We start from the raw sequence: 18,955 nt of genomic DNA, 5'->3' as shown, positions 1-18,955 counted from the left end.
CTGGACACCTAATCTGTTAACATTATTTAATTTTCTAAGTATGGAAGCTTCGCGGACCCCCGGGGGTCCCCGGACCACAGGTTGGGAACCACTGGGTTAGAAGGTACAGTTGGTTTGTAAATAATACATCCAGGATTTGTGAAGTGTAGCAAATCACCTGTGAGGGTCTCAAGGCGCTGAGTTGTAGGCACGGGGAGATCAGATGATTTGCCCAGAATCACAGGATGTTGAGCTGACGCCGACGCTCAAATCTGGTTCCCCCAGCTCTATTGTCGGCAGCTGAGGCCTTGGTGTGTCCTTTGAAGTGTTCTTTAAAGAGGTGAATCTTCAGCTCTTTCCTAAATTGAAGCAGCGTTGGGGCAGTCCTGGTGGATACGGGTATGCTGTTCCAGATTCTGGGTGCATTGATGCGAGAAGGCCTGGTGTCTTACTTTTAATTTTTTTCACACATCTCCGCCTTCAATCCGATGGTGTCTTAGCTGTGGTTGTACCAAGAATCACCCGAGATGGCGGCTGGTCAGCCATGTTTGCACGGATGCTAGCTGTGACGGCTCTGTAGATGATGCAGCTTGTTTTGAAGATGGAATGAGCCGGCAGAGGGAGCCGGAGGACTTGCATCACAGTGGGGAAGATGTGGTCATATTCCTTTAAGCCCTTAATGAGGTGCTTTGCAGCAGATTGTCATCATTAAGGGGATTTGAACCCCGCTTCTTGCACAACTGAAACTGAAACCCAGACGGAATTCGCCTTACCCTTTCTAGTGCGACCCTCGCGAGTAGACAATACATCACTGACTCTTGAATCTCAAAGACGCCCCCTCCTGTCTACAGGCTGTTCCTATTTAAGACCGTTATCCACTATTAAAAGTAGAAAAGAAAAACAAAAAAACTTTGAAAAAAGGTTGAAAAAAGAAAAAAAAAAAATACTAGACCGCAGTTTCCTCTCGACGATCTTCCTGCTATACAACTAATTTCAACAAGCAGCTTTCTCTGACAAAATAATTGAAACAATTTTGTTGTTGCCCGCACGTACAAGCTCAAAATAGAATGAAACAAGTGTCGGTTAACACCAAATGAATGTGAAAAAAAAAAAAAAAAAAATCGCTGGAATGAACGGAGAATATTTTTTTGTTTAAAAAATAGAAAAAGAGAAAGACAACCTCTGGGCCTAAGTCACAAACTGCACTTGAGTATGTTAACATTTTTCAGTAAGTTAACTACTTTCGGGTGTTGACAAACTTCACTTTTTGTGTAACATACACTTTTGTAATAAGCACAGCACTACACATGGCCAACCACTGGTACTGCAACACTCACCCATAAAAAATGATAGCCTGGGAACTAAAAATAAAAACCCCATAGGAAATAAAATTAAATTAAGTTAAAGATTGTTTAACGTGAATAAATATTAAAAATATCTGCATGTTAAAGATTAATTTGTTTTGTGTACTTTAAATTTATAAAAAAATAAAAAAATGCTACAGCACTGTTAAATTCATTCTCAATCAAAACTTTAAATAATGGAAATAAATTAAATTAGACTTATTTTTCTGACATGTAAGTTAAAATGTATTTTTACATTATTTTTAAAATCCAGAAGAGATTATTAAAATTGCACGTAATTAATTTAAAAAATTACTATTTTTATATACTGCTAATATTAATTTATATATATTTTAACTATTTCAAATAACTTGACAGAAAATGATTTCCTTTACTACAGGATTTTATTTTAAGTCCCTACCGCCAGTATTTTCTACAGAAGGGTACTGCAGTGCCAGTGGTTGGCTACGTGTACTGCTGGACTTGCTACTGTTTAGTAGTAACTTACACTCAGAGTTTGTACGTACCAAAAAGCAGCGGACATACTCAACAGACTAAGCTTTCTAGACAGTGTAAGTTACGTTTGTGAATCAGGCATCATGTGTGTTTGAATGCTTAAAAAAATGTAATATATACATTGAAGATTGAGGATGTCCATTTACGACTCCTTAACCACCCTTCCAAATGTCTGTCACTCTCAGGTAGCGACCAGATGTTCAGGAATAAGCGTTCAAGGTCGCTTTCTAGAGAGTTTTAATCCTAGTTTACAATTTACCCTTCTCTGCCACCATAAATGTAGTTCTGTCTGGCTCATAACTTACAAGGGCACCCATTAAGATGACAGAAGGTTCAATGATCACTATTTTAGGCACATTCCTGAATTTGTCCTTATTGTATTAAATTATTGACGGGAAGGTAGCGATCTACATTGGAGCGAGTGCTCATGCACTCATCATGTTATGGTTAGCACCAGTGGATTCTTCCATATTGTATGCATAAAGACAGAGGGGGACACAGCACTGTTCCAAATGGTGGTACCTGGGAATAAGGTTCTCAGGAATTTTCAAAGGCTATTCACACACATTTTGCACACTTTGGTGTCAAAAAGTACTTAAGTATGCAAAAAGGGAGTTAAAGATCTCCTAAGATCACTTTTATTTTCAGGGGACATAGGGAAAGGCTACGCCCCATAAAATGAAATATTTTCGATGCAGAGAAAAAAATGTCGGAAAGTAAAATCTTCAGGATTTTCTATGAGAAAATTCAAATACGCATAGAAAATCTCGAATCGCATAGACTTTTTAAGTGTATTCCTTGAGAATCTGTGAATCTCGAAAAATGCTGAAATGTCGGCATGTTGTAGGGAGATGCCTTTCACCCATAGGTTACTGCATTGTTTTGTGAACAGAAAATGTACAGTCTATGGCGATTAAGTCTGGCTAAACCACAGCTATGGGCAACAGTCAATCATCAGCAACTCAAGCGGGAAAGGTAGGCCGACAGAGATGTGGTTCACAGCATGTGGCAACAGACCACTGATCCTAGCTTCAAATAGTCAAAGGCAGAAACAAATTATTTACTAAAACAGATTACTAGAATGTTCAATTTCCAACCAAGCAATAACCTCAAGGCAGTGACTCACCTTCACTGTGTTTACTACCACAAGTGAGTCAGACCCTGTGCAAGGCCCAGGTGGGAGGGAATCATCTGTCTATGAATAGGTTGTAGGTTCAGAGCTAGAATCAGCAATGTTCTTTATAAGATTAACAAAACCAGTGTCTCGCCGCTGACTGCCCCTAATCTAGCTGGACGTGAAGCGTTGCGCTCTAGACCATGGTAGTGTGTAAAAAGTATGGCACATTCGACACTGTTTGCATTATATTTAGTTTATTCTCGATAACCTGTCTTTTTCCATTCAGCTACTCCTCAAATACCCAACTATATGACAAATTCACAAAGATTTTCATGAAATCTCCAGATTCAACAATGATTTACTCCATGTGTAAATGTCTTTTTTATCTAACTTAAGTATTGTTAAATATTACCTTTGAGGTTGTGTTTTTAGCTATTTGTTATTCCTGGCAGTATCTCTATGTATCCTAGTATGTCTGCGAATCACTTAGATTGGTGAATTTTAACCTTCCCTGCCATTGGTAAACAATCCCCTGGGTCTTCCTATGCATGTTTCTCTGTGCACGAAGGATTGTGGACCTTTATCAGGGCCACTGGAGTAATGCGATTCTGCGGCCATGGTGATTTTCGCATACTTATGAATTTGCCTCATTTGCCACATAATCCATTACCTGCCAAATAATCAGCAGAAATTTACACACAAAAAATTGTTTCCAGTTCAAACGGATCAAAGGTTACAAAAAATATGGCGACTAAGGTTTCTGCGTACTGGAAGCTTTTTGCAAACCTTGACTGGTCATCTTTCAGTTGCTAATTTTTCTATTTGGGTGTTAAATTGGTACTAATTAATATGAAGTCTTCTCAGACAATGTTACCAGGTGTAAAAATGACAAAATAATGAAATAATACTATCATAAAATATGCCGCATTAAGCCACAAATTTTGTCTTCTTGATGCATAATTTAGTCAGCCTTGCCACATAACTTGGTCAACCTCTGCCACATAATTCCAGTGGTCTTGACCTTACTCTAGTAGTAAACTACTCTCTGCATATTTAATTATTAATACTAGTTTAGAAATTGCTATAGTCATCGTATCACAATTCATTGTACAGCACTCTGAAACCAGGATGGGAGAGCTTTATGCTATGAAAAAGAAACTATAAATACATTAATATATAATCAAGTAAGGAGGAACTTTGACTTTTTTGTAATCAAATATTATTTGGACACATACGGGTAGTACGGGATGGATAAAAGCACATGTGCACCCTTTCAATTATACATCACAGATAAAAAGATGGACTCAAGAAAGGAAAAGACAGGCAAGGTTTATAAGGAAGTGAATTATTTATAACAAGCACTGACAAAACCAATAATGTTGGTTTTTGCTTAGTGAAAAGCTGTTCTGTTTTCTACACCACACATGTGCATAGGGCGGATAAGAGGGAGCTACAGCAGGCAGATAAAAGAGATCAGTGGTGTAGGAGGAGGGAGGCCCTGCAACAAGACCACAAGGCAGATCTTCAGGGTACAGGAGGAGGGGACTTTTAGGGCAAGAAGTGGGGAGCAGAGAGAAGGTAGTTGGTGCAGAAGAGAGGCAGAGTGAAGGGTGGACAAGAAAGATGCTACAGATTCCTTTTGGAATGAGGGTGGGTAGGCAGCTGACTGCAGAAGGTAGTTGTATGTACAGGGGCCTGGCTACAGAGCAAAGGAGCCCTTGGTAATAGAGGTTGGGACATGATGAGCAACAAGGGGGCTGTCGCCCAGGGCGAAACCAGGACTGGAGGGCAAGTAAGGGGGAGCAGGGGCTGCCTGATTTGGGAAGAGTTACTGAGCTGGAGGGGCGGGCCCTAGGTGGATGCGAGTGGCAAGGGGGGGGGGGGGGGCAGCCGACAGTGGTGGGCGAGCGGTAAGGTCTGTATGAATTGATGATTAAATACTGCCCAATGACACACAGGTGGAACTTGTGTCACTTTTAAGGCATTACTTGCTGTCCCCTTTCCTGCCCACTTCCCCCCACAACACCAATCCTGCCCTCTGCCCCCCCACAACACCAATCCTGCCCTCTGCCCCCCAAAACACCAATCCTGCCCTCTGCCCCCCAAAACACCAATCCTGCCCTCTGCCCCCCAAAACACCAATCCTGCCCTCTGCCCCCCACAACACCAATCCTGCCCACTTCCCCCCACAACACCAATCCTGCCCACTTCCCCCCCACAACACCAATCCTGCCCACTTCCCCCCACAACACCAATCCTGCCCACTTCCCCCCACAACACCAATCCTGCCCTCTGCCCCCCACAACACCAGTCCTGCCCTCTTCCCCCAAGGACCAATCCTGCCCTCTTCCCCTAGGACCAATCCTGCCCTCTTCACCCAAGGACCAATCATGCCCTCTTCACCCAAGGACCAATCCTGCCCTCTTCACCCAAGGACCAATCCTGCCCTCTTCCCCCAGGACCAATCCTGCCCTCGTCCCCCAAGGACCAATCCTGCCCTCGTCCCCCCAGGACCTATCCTGCCCTCTTCCCCCCAGGACCTATCCTGCCCTCTTCCCCCCAGGACCTATCCTGCCCTCTTCCCCCCAGGACCAATCCTGCCCTCTTCCCCCAGGACCAATCCTGCCCTCTTCCCCCAGGACCAATCCTGCCCTCTTCCTACAGGACCAATCCTGCCCTCTTCCCCCAGGACCAATCCTGCCCTCTTCCCCCAGGACCTGTCCACCGCCTGTGTGGTGTACGACATTGCTACTGCCTATATATGGTGCCCAAGCTCTAGGGGTACTGGGCACTTACTCTGGTATTTGTCTGTGCCAATAAGGATAGCTATAGGCTATGTCCTATGTGTGGTACTCATGCTTTAGGAGTATTTATCACTTAACTGGGTATTTGTCATGCCCTGTCCAATAAGAATGCCTGTTACTGCCGGGTCCCGTGGGTACTGTGCCCTTGATCAGTTTGGTTTGTGTTCAGCACTGATATCACTGTCAGTACGCACACGGCATGGCATGGCTACTAAGACACAGAACTGTGCAGAGCATTCGGTTTCCCCTATATATGTATTTTTGCTATGTTTGAAGGTTTTAAGCCAAGAATTGAGGGTCTATAGAAGTCTGGATTTTAAATAAATCACAAAATGAAGCACAGATGGAGAAGAGATGAATGAGGAAGCTAGTGCCCTGTCTGTCGTCACACACTCAACATATAAACAAATAAAACAAAATATAAACAAAAACATTTGATGTTAGAAGGACAGGAACTAATCGCAAGAGGGGGGGTGGGGAAGAGATACAAAGCCATGCACTAGCATGTTGTGCCAAAAGAAAACAAGCATTTGCAATGCAACGGGTCTCGCGTTTGCTCGTGTTAGAGCTGATAGCGTTGTAAACTCCTAACCCGACTTTTCACCTATCGGCAAAAGTGCATTTATGTACGTAACCCGAAAAAGTGCAATTAACTGTGTAAAGCGCTCGACTTCTGCCAAGCGAGATCGCGCTGGGAAAATAGAGAAAAAGTAGTCCACGAGCCAGACAGAAAACAGCGAGCCTCGCATGTTTTCTGTACTTGGTCCATGCGCTCGAGGAGGGCTAGCCACCGAAAAAGGCATGAAGTATGCGTGCCTTCCACTAATGAAATCACACAGATTCTAACAGGCAAGCCCACAAGCCAATGACAGACACTGACGTGACGTGGACAGGGCTCCAAGCCCTTTTTAATTACTAAAGCGTCTCGCTTAGCGAAACGCATGCGCAAGCGCATGCGACACAGGCTCGACCCTAAAAATGAAAAAGCAGTTACAAGTCATCCAATCAAAAGGACGATAATGAAGCTATGCTCCAGGGCGGGATAAACTCGAGAATGGGCAGGCGAGCTATCAAATCAAGAGCAAAGAACTGAGATAAACAAGAAAGCATCCAATCATTAGCAAAGCCCTCTTTGTGTATCGTATAGATGAAAACAGATCTTCAACACTAAAGCTGTAAGAGAAACCTGACCATGACGACCACGCAAGCTCTCCTGGCCAAAACACGGCTGCATGGTGATCAGAGAAGGAGTAGGATGCAAACTACTCTTTACAAAGAGCAAAACATGGTATGTGGTGGATCCCAATCAATAAACTATTTTCTGTCTACATTATCTGTCATTGAACAGAAAAACAATAGTCTGATCCCTAGACTCCTAAAATGCCGCTAAGGTCATTATCTTCAAGAGGGAAGTTGGAAGCAGCACGTTCTGGTCGGCTAAAGCAGGGCCCCAGCGAGGCAGAACCCGCCACGCCTGTCAAGGGTGGGTGATTACACTCACTGTATAACCTCTGCACAGAGCAGTCAGGCTTAGCACAAAGGCAATGTGTAAAGCAAAGACACAGCACTTCCCACCGCAACCACGCTGTGTGGCAAAAATGAGACTTCACACACAGTGTATGTATTAAAATATTGTATTCAACACACACATTGTCAATACAACAGGGTGAGACTGAACCTCTGGGCCTACACCCCAATTAGCAAAAGAAGTCACAATATGAGGCCCAACTTTGTTAGACACTAGCTACTGTAGGTACACATGAGGTAAACGGTACATTCCCTCCCTGAACCCACATAAGGTGCCAAACGCTGTCAGCACAAGACCCACCCTAGAATTCCCCACATTCAGCGTAACGCACAAATTCAGGGTGCACCCCATTTCCCAATGTTAGCAGCAAAATGTACATACAAGGTTTACAACACTTCCCCTTAGCACTGCGGCCGAGGACGCACTAGTAAGATGTAATGATAAGAACCGCCTGACAAAATAAACGGGAACAGCAGCACCATGGTACCGCCTTCGCATTCATCCACTCTCACTCCCACACATCCATTCTGGACCATTGTGCGGTGCACGGGTATCGCTCAGCGCGTGCACACATTCACTTGTACGCACTCACTCCCGGCACCTTAATGCAGTACCCTGATATTTGGATAGTGGATGCCACTGTTTGCAAGAACCCTGAGTTCCAAACTGCCTTCCACCCATCAACCCGCTTTGCCTAACCCCACCCCGCCCCGCCCCTCCACCAACCAAAGGTTGCATCAACCTTTCCCTGGTTACTAGGCCGCTCACAGCTAAGTCACACTTCTCAGGGTTCTGGGGTCAAGGTGGAGGAAAGAAAAGACAACAACCGTAAACAATTAGTAAGGAGTTGTTTGGGCTCCCCACAGGAGGTTCAATAAGATGTCTGCAAAACACAGGGGGAGGGTCACTGGGGCTGCCGTTAGACACTGAGGCGCCCAGCCCAGCCTGGCAGTCCAGTGTTACCAAGTAGTTACCAATTTCAGCACCTCCGGAAGGGAAAGGTGCCGTTGGAGCTTGTTGACTTGAGTCGCCCTCGACATTTCCAGTTGCACACAACAAGTTACTAGGCCTGCACCTCCTGTACCAGGAGATGCCGCGTCTGAGGCATGAAGACTCAAGTGACACCAGACAGTTACGATCCCACATAAAAAGTGCTCAGTGCCGTACCTCCTACTTCCACAAACAGGAGGCACAGCATCAGGGATACGATGATCTGAGTCACCCTGATCGTATGTTCATTTACAAGCCAATTCCCAAGGTGGTACCTCCTTGGATAGAGAAACCAGTCTGGTGCGTGATGACTTGAACAGCAACAGAGAATCACGGACTCTTCCAAAACATGATGCAAATCCCACACCCCTCTGGAAGGCACAACGTCTAGCATGTGTCGCACTACACCATCCGGTCACACTCCCTTCTCTGCAATGAGGCACACCGTCTAGCACACCATGACTTTAGTCGCACCAGACTACCCCGTCACACACTTCGACACAAGTTCAGCCGTGCTGTACAAAGCAAAGTAAAGCACAACTCAGGTTGCACCCCCATCTCTGAGGGCTTCAACCAATGAACAGGGCACCACACGCAATGAGCATGCAGCCGCGGCTCACACAAGAGAAATAGAACACACAAGACAATAGCAGGCGCCGCAGGGTCCCTTGTCTGGTGATCCTGTTCACATCAACAAGACGTTTCGGCGTGCAGTGGTCCCCGCGATCAACGGCCACTCATCTGAAGTGCAGGCAGTCCTTGGAAAGCACTGCACCAGCCAATTCCGGTCTCCAGACACAATACTTACGCCTCGCTATGGCTGCTGCTGCTAGGTGAAGTCCAGCATACGATGTACGTACAGCAGAAGGCACTGCTCTCCAGATATTACCGGTCGTCAATGTAAGTCCCTCTTGGGAGGTCTTTGATGTCCCTGAGACCTCCATGAGAACAGCGGGCAAGCCAACCTGCCCTAGGAGAGGACCCTTTGGGATGCTACACAGAAGCAGGTAATCAGTCCCAGGCCAATCTCTAAGCAGGAACGGAGCGCAGATCCCCTCCTCGGACAGTTATCCTCCTGGGCACAACAGATTCCTCTGGCAGTGTGCCCACAAGATCCTGCAGCACTGGGCTGTGTCACCGTAAAGGTCACTCTGCCTTGCAGACATTGCGTACTCCTAGCTATACTAGATGGTTCCTTTGAATTTGGGGGTGGTTTACAGGGTTTTCCTTTGAACCAGACATCTCCCATAAATGTCCTCCCTGTCCGCCCTGAGGCTCTGGAATGCAGATATTTATCTTTAGTGGGGCCATGCTCTGGCTCCGAGAGGACAAGTGTCAAAAACCTGCCCTTGTTGTGGACATCCGGATGCTACCTTTATACACATGGTGAGGGAATGCCCTCCGCTGCGGTGCACTCGGACCCAGTTGTGGAACAGGTCTAAGCGATAGTCGATGTGCAGCTACCATTAGATCCCCTCCTCTTCCTTCTGGGGATTACAAAGCATGCTAAACATAACAAACATTGTTTAAAGTTAGTGGACTTGGCCTTACCTTTATTAAAACATCTCATCGCTATGGCCTGGAAGGCCCAACACCCACCTACGCTTACCTGTTGGTGCCCAGTGACTCATGGATGGGCCCAGGCAGATGTCATGAAGTGTGATCGCCAGCTGCGGGTGGCAATGGCGCTGCTAGACTTTGGGACACCTATGTGATGAAACTGATAAGCTGCACGAGCCCCCCCACGTAGGTGGTGAGTCTGGGGTTGCGGCGTAGGCCCCGGAACCTCGGGACAATAGATTCTCTTGTGTACACAGCCATGGTGGGGTGGCGTGTGGATGAGCAGCACTTCTAGTTGGGGATGCACTGGGGATGCGTCCTTCACAGCCCATTCCACCCCAACACCCCCAGAACAACACAGGGCGACATGAGCCATTAGGGATTTTCTGTTATTTCATTCTTGTTAAGTTCTTTGTATTATATGATGGGCATCATGATTATTCCTGTACAAGATTAGATGCCCAAGGTAATTTGTGGTTTTATCGTGACTGTATTTGACATGACACAGCATTGTCTTGAATGGCTGATCTGCTGACAACACAAAAGGATGATGGATGGGGTGCTGAACAATGCAAACACTCACCCCCAGTCACAGATCTGGGTTTAATCCATTGTTCTTTTGCTCACCACGCCACCCCAGTTTGGACACAGCCATATGCAAATCAGTCTTGACCCTGTTCCTCATAGGAACAGTCTAGCCCGAACTACCAGGCCAGGTCTTCCCTGGACAGGAAACAAGCATCCTGGGATCGGTTTCAGTGTATCATCCTTCATCAGCCAGGCTAGCTTGAATCCAGTGGCACAGTGAGCACGGGACCCACGTCTGGGCATACCCTTCCCACTTAGGGCAACTTTAGCAACATTGCTGACAACACATGATTCCTGCATAACAAGGAAAACATATTTGATCTTGTATTTTGTGACTGTATATCTTATTGCATTCTGTACTATATGTGTTATTTTCTATACAAATGCCAAAACAAGATACAAAAAATAAAAAGTGTTAAACCTCCCTCCCCCTCAACCCATCTATCCAGGCCCTAAATGGCAGGGATTGAAAATGTCACTTACCCAGTGTACATCTGTTCGTGGCATCAGTCGCAGTAGATTCGCATGTTCTGCAATAGCTCGCCATCTGGTGTTGGGCCGGAGTGTTACAAGTTGTTTTTCTTCGAAGAAGTCTTTCGAGTCACGGGACCGAGTGACTCCTCCTTTTGTCTCCATTGCGCATGGGCGTCGACTCCATCTTCGATTGTTTTTCCCCGCAGAGGGTGAGGTAGGAGTTGAATTGTAGTAATAGTGCCCATGCAATGGAGTGACTAAGTATGCACCTATTTAAGGTTGAGATGATACATATATAAATAATTGAAGGTAACTTCCAAACTGCTACAGGCTCCCGGGGAGGCGGGTGGGCACATGCGAATCTACTGCGACTGATGCCACGAACAGATGTACACTGGGTAAGTGACATTTTCAGTTCGATGGCATCTGTCGCTGTAGATACGCATGTTCTGCATAGACTAGTAAGCAGTTATTTCCCCAAAAAGCGGTGGATCAGCGTGTAGGAGTGGAAGTAGTCTGAAATAATGTCCTTAATACGGCTTGACCTACTGTGGCTTGTTGTGCGGATAACACGTCTACACAGTAGTGCTTGGTGAATGTGTGAGGCGTAGACCATGTGGCTGCCTTACATATTTCTTGCATTGGGATGTTTCCTAGAAAGGCCATGGTAGCACCTTTCTTTCTGGTTGAGTGTGCCCTTGGTGTAATGGGCAGCTGTCGTTTAGCTTTAAGGTAGCAGATTTGGATGCATTTAACTATCCATCTGGCTATACCTTGTTTTGAAATTGGGTTTCCTGCGTGAGGTTTTTGAAAGGCAATAAAGAGTTGTTTAGTCTTTCTGATGTTTTTTGTTCTGTCAATGTAATACATCAATGCTCTTTTGACATCTAATGTATGTAGTGCCCTTTCAGCTACGGTATCTGGCTGTGGAAAGAACACTGGAAGTTCCACTGTTTGATGTAGATGGAACGGTGAAATAACCTTTGGCAAAAATTTTGGATTGGTCCTTAGGACGACTTTATTTTTGTGTAGTTGTATAAAAGGTTCCTGTATTGTAAACGCCTGAATCTCGCTTACTCTTCTTAGGGAAGTAATGGCGATGAGAAATGCCACCTTCCAGGTTAGGAACTGTATTTCGCAGGAGTGCATGGGTTCAAAAGGTGGACCCATAAGTCTAGTTAGGACAACATTTAGGTTCCATGAAGGAACAGGTAGTGTTCTTGGTGGTATAATTCTCCTAAGGCCCTCCATGAATGCTTTAATGACTGGTATCTTATATAGGGAAGTTGAATAGGTAGTCTGCAGGTATGCAGATATTGCTGCAAGGTGAATCTTAATGGAAGAGAAAGCTAGGTTAGATTTTTGTAAGTGAAGCAAGTAACCCACTACATGTTCTGGAGTTGTGTGTAATGGTTGTATTTGATTATTATGGCAGTAGCAAACAAACCTCTTCCATTTACTTGCATAGCAGTGCCTGGTGGATGGCCTTCTGGCTTGTTTTATGACTTCCATACATTCTTGGGTAAGTTGTAAGTGCCCGAATTCTAGGATTTCAGGAGCCAGATTGCTAGATTCAGCGATGCTGGATCTGGGTGTCTGATCTTTTGGTTGTGCTGTGTCAACAGATCTGGCCTGTTGGGCAATTTGATGCAGGGTACCACTGATAGGTCTAGCAGCGTTGTGTACCAGGGTTGCCTTGCCCAAGTTGGTGCTATCAATATGAGTTTGAGTTTGCTTTGACTGAGTTTGTTTACCAGGTAAGGAAGGAGAGGGAGAGGAGGAAAAGCGTAAGCAAATATCCCTGACCAGTTCATCCATAGGGCATTGCCTTGGGATTGTTTGTGTGGGTATCTGGATGCGAAGTTTTGGCATTTTGCGTTCTCCCTTGTCGCAAACAAGTCTATCTGAGGTGTTCCCCAGAGTTTGAAATAAGTGTTCAGAATTTGGGGGTGAATTTCCCATTCGTGGACCTGTTGGTGATCTCGAGAGAGATTGTCTGCGAGTTGATTTTGGATCCCTGGTATAAACTGTGCAATTAGGCGAATTTGGTTGTGAATTGCCCAATGCCAAATTTTCTGTGCTAGCAGGCTTAACTGCGTGGAGTGTGTCCCTCCCTGCTTGTTTAGATAATACATTGTTGTCATGTTGTCTGTTTTGACGAGAATGTATTTGTGAACTATTATTGGTTGGAAAGCTTTTAGTGCTTGAAAAACTGCTAGAAGTTCTAGGTGATTGATATGCAGTTTTGTTTGATGTACGTTCCATTGTCCTTGTATGCTGTGTTGATGGAGGTGTGCTCCCCACCCTGTCATGGAAGCATCTGTTGTTATTACGTATTGTGGCACTGGGTCTTGGAAAGGCCGCCCCTTGTTTAAATTTATGTTGTTCCACCACAGAAGCGAGAGGTAAGTTTGGCGGTCTATTAACACCAGATCTAGAAGGTGACCCTGTGCTTGAGACCACTGTGATGCTAGGCATTGTTGTAAGGGCCTCATGTGCAGTCTTGCGTTTGGGACAATGGCTATGCATGATGACATCATGCCTAGGAGTTGCAATACCATCTTTGCCTGTATCTTTTGTGTTGGATACATGCGTTGTATGATGGTGTTGAAATTTAGAATTCTTTGTGGACTTGGAGTGGCTACTCCCTTTGATGTGTCTATTATGGCTCCTAGGTATTGTTGTACCTTGCGCGGCAGAATGTTGGATTTTGTAAAGTTGACGGTGAACCCGAGTTTGAAGAGGGTTTGTATGATCTGATTTGTGTGATTTGAGCACTGTATGAACGAATGGGCCTTGATTAGCCAGTCGTCCAAATATGGGAACACATGTATTTGCTGCCTTCTTATGTGTGCAGCGACTACCGCTAGACATTTGGTAAAGACTCTTGGTGCTGTTGTTAATCCGAAAGGCAGTACCTTGAATTGGTAATGTATTCCTTTGAATACAAACCTTAGGTATTTCCTGTGCGATGGGTGTATTGGTATATGGAAATAAGCATCCTTGAGGTCTAAAGTTGCCATGTAGTCGTGTAGTTTTAGCAATGGCAACACTTCTTGTAGTGTGACCATGTGGAAGTGGTCTGATTTGATGAAAGTGTTCACTACTCTGAGGTCTAGGATTGGTCTCAGCGTTTTGTCCTTCTTTGGTATCAGAAAGTACAGTGAGTAAACTCCTGTGTTTATTTGTGTGTTTGGCACTAATTCGATTGCATTCTTTTGCAATAGTGCCTGCACTTCTATCTCCAGGAGATTGGAATGGTGTGTTGTTAAATTTTGTGCTTTTGGTGGTATGTTTGGAGGGAATTGTAGAAATTCTATGCAATAACCATGTTGGATAATTGCTAGAACCCAAGTGTCTGTAGTGATTTCCTCCCATGCTTTGTAATAATGACCTATTCTTCCCCCCACTGGTGTTGTGTGGAGGGGGTGAGTGACATGTGAGTCATTGTTTAGTAGTAGGGGTTTTGGGGCTTTGAAATCTCCCTCTATTTCTAGGGAATTGCCCTCCTCTATATTGTCCCCGAAAACCTCCTCTATACTGTCCCTGGTAAGTGGACGGTGTTGCTTGTGAGGTGCTGGCTTGTGTGCTTTGACCCCGAAACCCCCCTCGAAAGGGCGTTTTACGGAATGTGCTGTAATTCCCTCTGCTCTGCGGGGAGTAGAGTGCGCCCATGGCTTTGGCAGTGTCTGTATCTTTTTTGAGTTTCTCAATCGCTGTGTCCACTTCTGGACCGAACAGTTCTTTTTCATTAAAAGGCATATTGAGAACTGCTTGTTGAATCTCTGGTTTAAATCCAGACGTTCGGAGCCATGCATGCCTTCTGATAGTTACAGATGTATTAATTGTCCGTGCAGCTGTATCTGCAGCGTCCATGGAGGAACGTATCTGGTTGTTGGAGATGGTCTGTCCCTCCTCAACCACTTGTTTTGCCCTATTTTGGAAGTCCTTGGGCAGATGTTCAATGAGATGTTGCATCTCGTCCCAGTGGGCTCTGTCATAGCGCGCAAGTAGTGCCTGGGAGTTCGCGATGCGCCACTGGTTTGCAGCTTGTGCTGCGACTCTTTTACCAGCTGCATCGAACTTGCGGCTTTCTTTATCTGGAGGTGGTGCATCTCCAGATGTGTGAGAGTTGGCCCTTTTCCTAGCTGCTCCTACAACAACAGAGTCTGGTGGCAGCTGTGTAGTGATGAAAACCGGGTCCGTAGGAGGCGGCTTATACTTTTTTTCCACCCTTGGTGTGATTGCCCTACTTTTGACCGGCTCCTTAAATATGTCTTTTGCGTGCCGGAGCATACCAGGGAGCATAGGCAGGCTTTGGTATGAGCTGTGGGTGGAGGAGAGTGTGTTGAACAAGAAATCATCCTCGACCTGTTCTGAGTGGAGGCTTACGTTGTGAAATTGTGCTGCTCTAGCCACCACCTGAGAGTACGCGGTGCTGTCTTCTGGTGGAGATGGCTTTGTAGGGTATGCCTCCGGGCTGTTATCTGACACTGGGGCGTCGTATAGGTCCCACGCGTCCTGATCTTGGTCACCCTGGCTCATGGTGGTGTGAGCTGGGGAGTGTGATGGAGTTTGTGCTGGTGAAACGTTAATCACGGGCGGAGGAGAGGGTGGTGGTGTAACTCTTTTCACCACTTTTGGTTGTGGTGCTTGTTCCGTCTGGAACTCCAACCTTCTCTTTCTCCTAATGGGGGGAAGGGTGCTTATTTTTCCTGTCCCCTGCTGAATGAAGATACGCTTTTGCGTATGGTCCACATCAGTTGCTTGTAGCTCTTCCTCAAACCTATGCTTTTGCATTTGGGAGGTTAGCGAGTGCTCTTCTGTATAAGAGCCTGAAGCTGGGTCGCTTGCAGTTTGTTTCGGCATCGAAACTTTGTCTGCGTGTTTTTTCGGCTCCGAGGTGACTTTTTTCCTTTTCGGGGCCGAAACCTCTCGGCGTCGATCTGTTTCGGTGCCGCTGTCTCGGCGTCGAGCCGTGTCCACACCGGCATCTCGGTGTCGAGGCTTATCTCCAGCACTTTCTCGGTCCCGAGAAGGCTGCGTGCCGGTGTCTCGACCGGAGTCGGACGATCTCGGCACTGTTTGGGCCTTTTTCGGTGCCGACGGTCGGTCACCGAATTTATGGGTCGAGCCATGGCCTGGTGGCAGTGGCGTCCCCTGGGCCTTGTAAATGTTTCTTTGTGTGGTTTTCGACGTCTTACTCACGGTTTGTGTATCGTCGAATCCTTCGGAGTCTGAGTCTTGGATCGAGAAGGTACCTTCTTCTTCCTGTTCCTCGAACTCCCGTTGGGCTGTCGGTGCGGACGCCATTTGAAGTCTTCTGGCTCGACGGTCTCGGAGTGTTTTTCGGGAACGGAACGCACGACAGGCCTCGCAGGTGTCTTCGCTGTGCTCAGGTGACAGGCACAGGTTGCAGACCAAGTGTTGGTCTGTGTAGGGGTATTTATTGTGGCATTTGGGGCAGAAACGGAACGGGGTCCGTTCCATCGGCGTTCTTCAGCACGCGGTGGGGCCGACCAGGCCCCGACGGAGGATCGAAAAACTACCCCGAAGGGCACCGGAGCTCTTCGATCTTCGATGCGGTGTGGAATCTAAGTACGCCGATCCCGAACGCAACAATACCGACGAAAATCTTCCGAAATTAGCTAATTTTCCTTTCCGAAACTCGGAGCGACAGGAACACGTCCGAACCCGATGGCGGAAAAAAAACAATCGAAGATGGAGTCGACGCCCATGCGCAATGGAGACAAAAGGAGGAGTCACTCGGTCCCGTGACTCGAAAGACTTCTTCGAAGAAAAACAACTTGTAACACTCCGGCCCAACACCAGATGGCGAGCTATTGCAGAACATGCGTATCTACAGCGACAGATGCCATCGAACCTGTTGTTCTGGATGTCCATGTTTTACAGCTGTCACGTGGGGAATGCACAGATGAGCGCTTCCTGCGTGACCTGTGGAATGAAGCCTAATGTACAAGACACCAGAACCATTTCAGAACCTAGCAATGCCCACTTCCTAGAAGTGCCATTTCTAGGGTATCAATGACAAAACCACCTTTACCATCAGAAGGGGTTTGTGATCCTGAGTCCAACAATACTAAAGATTATGAGGCTGTTCCCCTGCAATCCACTATTGCAACCAGACTTAATAAGACTCATATTCCCATGTTACCTTATAGGCAGAGCTGCTCTCATAGGTAGTGCAAACATGCATGGGTATTCGGCACTCCCTGGGGCACATATGCCTGGGTGCACACCCATGCCTGCCAAGGCAGGGCAGACTCTTCCATTAAAGCCACTGCAATGGTGCAAGAGTGGCAATACTGGCCTGCGCTATCATGCTGAGTTCCTATATTAGAATACCTGTGCACATACGTGCACACCCTGGCATGGGAGGCCAGCTCCATTACCTTAATAGGAAAACTACCCGGGTGCAAGTACACACCCACAGGTGAGTGTTACTTCCAGGTGAATGGGAGGATGGCGCAGGTACTTTCACACTGTACTTCTAGTGAGAAACTGCCCAGGGCTGGCAGGCTCTTTGCAAGAAGCAGCACAAACATCCTAGAGAAAAGCAAAAGACTTTTGAAGAACCACTGTCTCCGAGAGTCAGGGCTGGAGGGCGGGAGGGGGCACTTTACTCAGTTCTCCATTCAAGGGGCGCTGCGTTACAGAATGTCTGAGCAGGGGGGATGTCTCCACTTATCCTGTGGTACTTGCTGCTGGGATTAAGGCTTTGTATCGGGCGGCATCTTGGGGCGGGGGTTCCTCCTCCCCCCTTTGTCTTGTTCCCCATAGTTGGACTCACAGGATTACTGAACAAACCTGACACACAAGCAAACTCTGCTCCGGGGCAGGAAGTGCTACTGACGAGTCCACGCACTTCCTGCTTTCCAGGGACCCACTCACAGCCCCTGACTCACACCCACGCCACTGGGTCCACTCATGTGACCCGGAGCTGCCTCGCTGCGGGGGGGCGGGGGGGGGGGGGGTTGCACTCGGACAAAACCTGAAAAGAAAACAAATCCTTGGAGTGTCCTCACGCACCCTGAAAGCGCTTGAATGGGTTTTGGAAACTAAAAACCAGCTCCCTCACAACAGACTTTCCGCCTGACCGAGCAGGCCCTGGAGAAAACTTGGCTGATGTGGAAGATTGTTTAAGAACACACCCCCTATGCCCCCCCCTCCCCCCCCCCCCCCGAACCTTGATACAGTACCAAACGTTGAGCCAGCCAAAAACAGGAGACATGAGCTTATGTTTTATTGCATATGTGACTGAATTGTATAGTGCCTACTGTTGACTAAATACATTCAAGGCGCTTTGGAGTTAGAGCTGCATGAAAAGTACCAGGTTGAAAGCAACTAGAACTATGCCCAGCTAGGATTACCAACTGGCTCCCTGCCGCATAACACGCGGGCACAGGCCCGCTAATCCTGTTTCCCAATCTGCACCGGAAGGGGGTACATTTTGCGCTGCGTCAACTGACAAAGAACGCAAAATGGACTGCGTGTGCCAAACTGCTTTCCAGGCAGGCATTTTGCCCCCACACAGATGTTGTGCTCTAAAACACCCCATCGGGGAGCAGGTGCAGATCCCAGGGTCTCCCGGAGATGCGGGGCGGGCACCAGGCGCACTGTTAGTTCCCTTACGGTAGCCATGGCCTGGCACGGGGCTGCTGTAGGAGAAGGCGCTATGGAAGCTGAGGCGCTATGGAAGCTGGGCACAGAAATGCCCTCTGCACTGCAAGCCTGTACTACACCCCCGCACTTTACCACCCATGTGGTGGACTAATTGTGACTGCTAACTTACAGGCTGACGTAAATCAACGCATTGACAGCAACCGGCCCTTCAAGTTCTGCGATCCTGAAATGTAGGTTTCCTATGTGAGGCCAGCATGGGGGCGGAGCCTAGTAACAGGAGCAGGGCCCCATCACCATGCCCCAGAGACTCACTGAAAGCACAACTGTGGGCCGGATGGGGGTGCAGCACCTGCGCTGACTGCCCAATCACGCCCTGGTCCCATCTCTGGTTGTGGACCAGACTTCAACCACT

General features: G+C 47.0%; 1 protein-coding gene across 16 annotated transcripts in view; it reads right to left on the bottom strand.

The window, feature by feature from the left end:
- Positions 1-18,955, bottom strand: part of ARAP1 (ArfGAP with RhoGAP domain, ankyrin repeat and PH domain 1) — a 720,258-nt gene that overhangs the window by 109,920 nt on the left and 591,383 nt on the right. The gene's annotated exons all lie outside the window — the stretch shown is intronic.

This window comes from Pleurodeles waltl, chromosome 8, assembly GCF_031143425.1.
Source record: "Pleurodeles waltl isolate 20211129_DDA chromosome 8, aPleWal1.hap1.20221129, whole genome shotgun sequence".
NCBI lineage: Eukaryota > Metazoa > Chordata > Amphibia > Caudata > Salamandridae > Pleurodeles > Pleurodeles waltl.
This window is presented reverse-complemented; position numbering and strand designations above follow the sequence as displayed.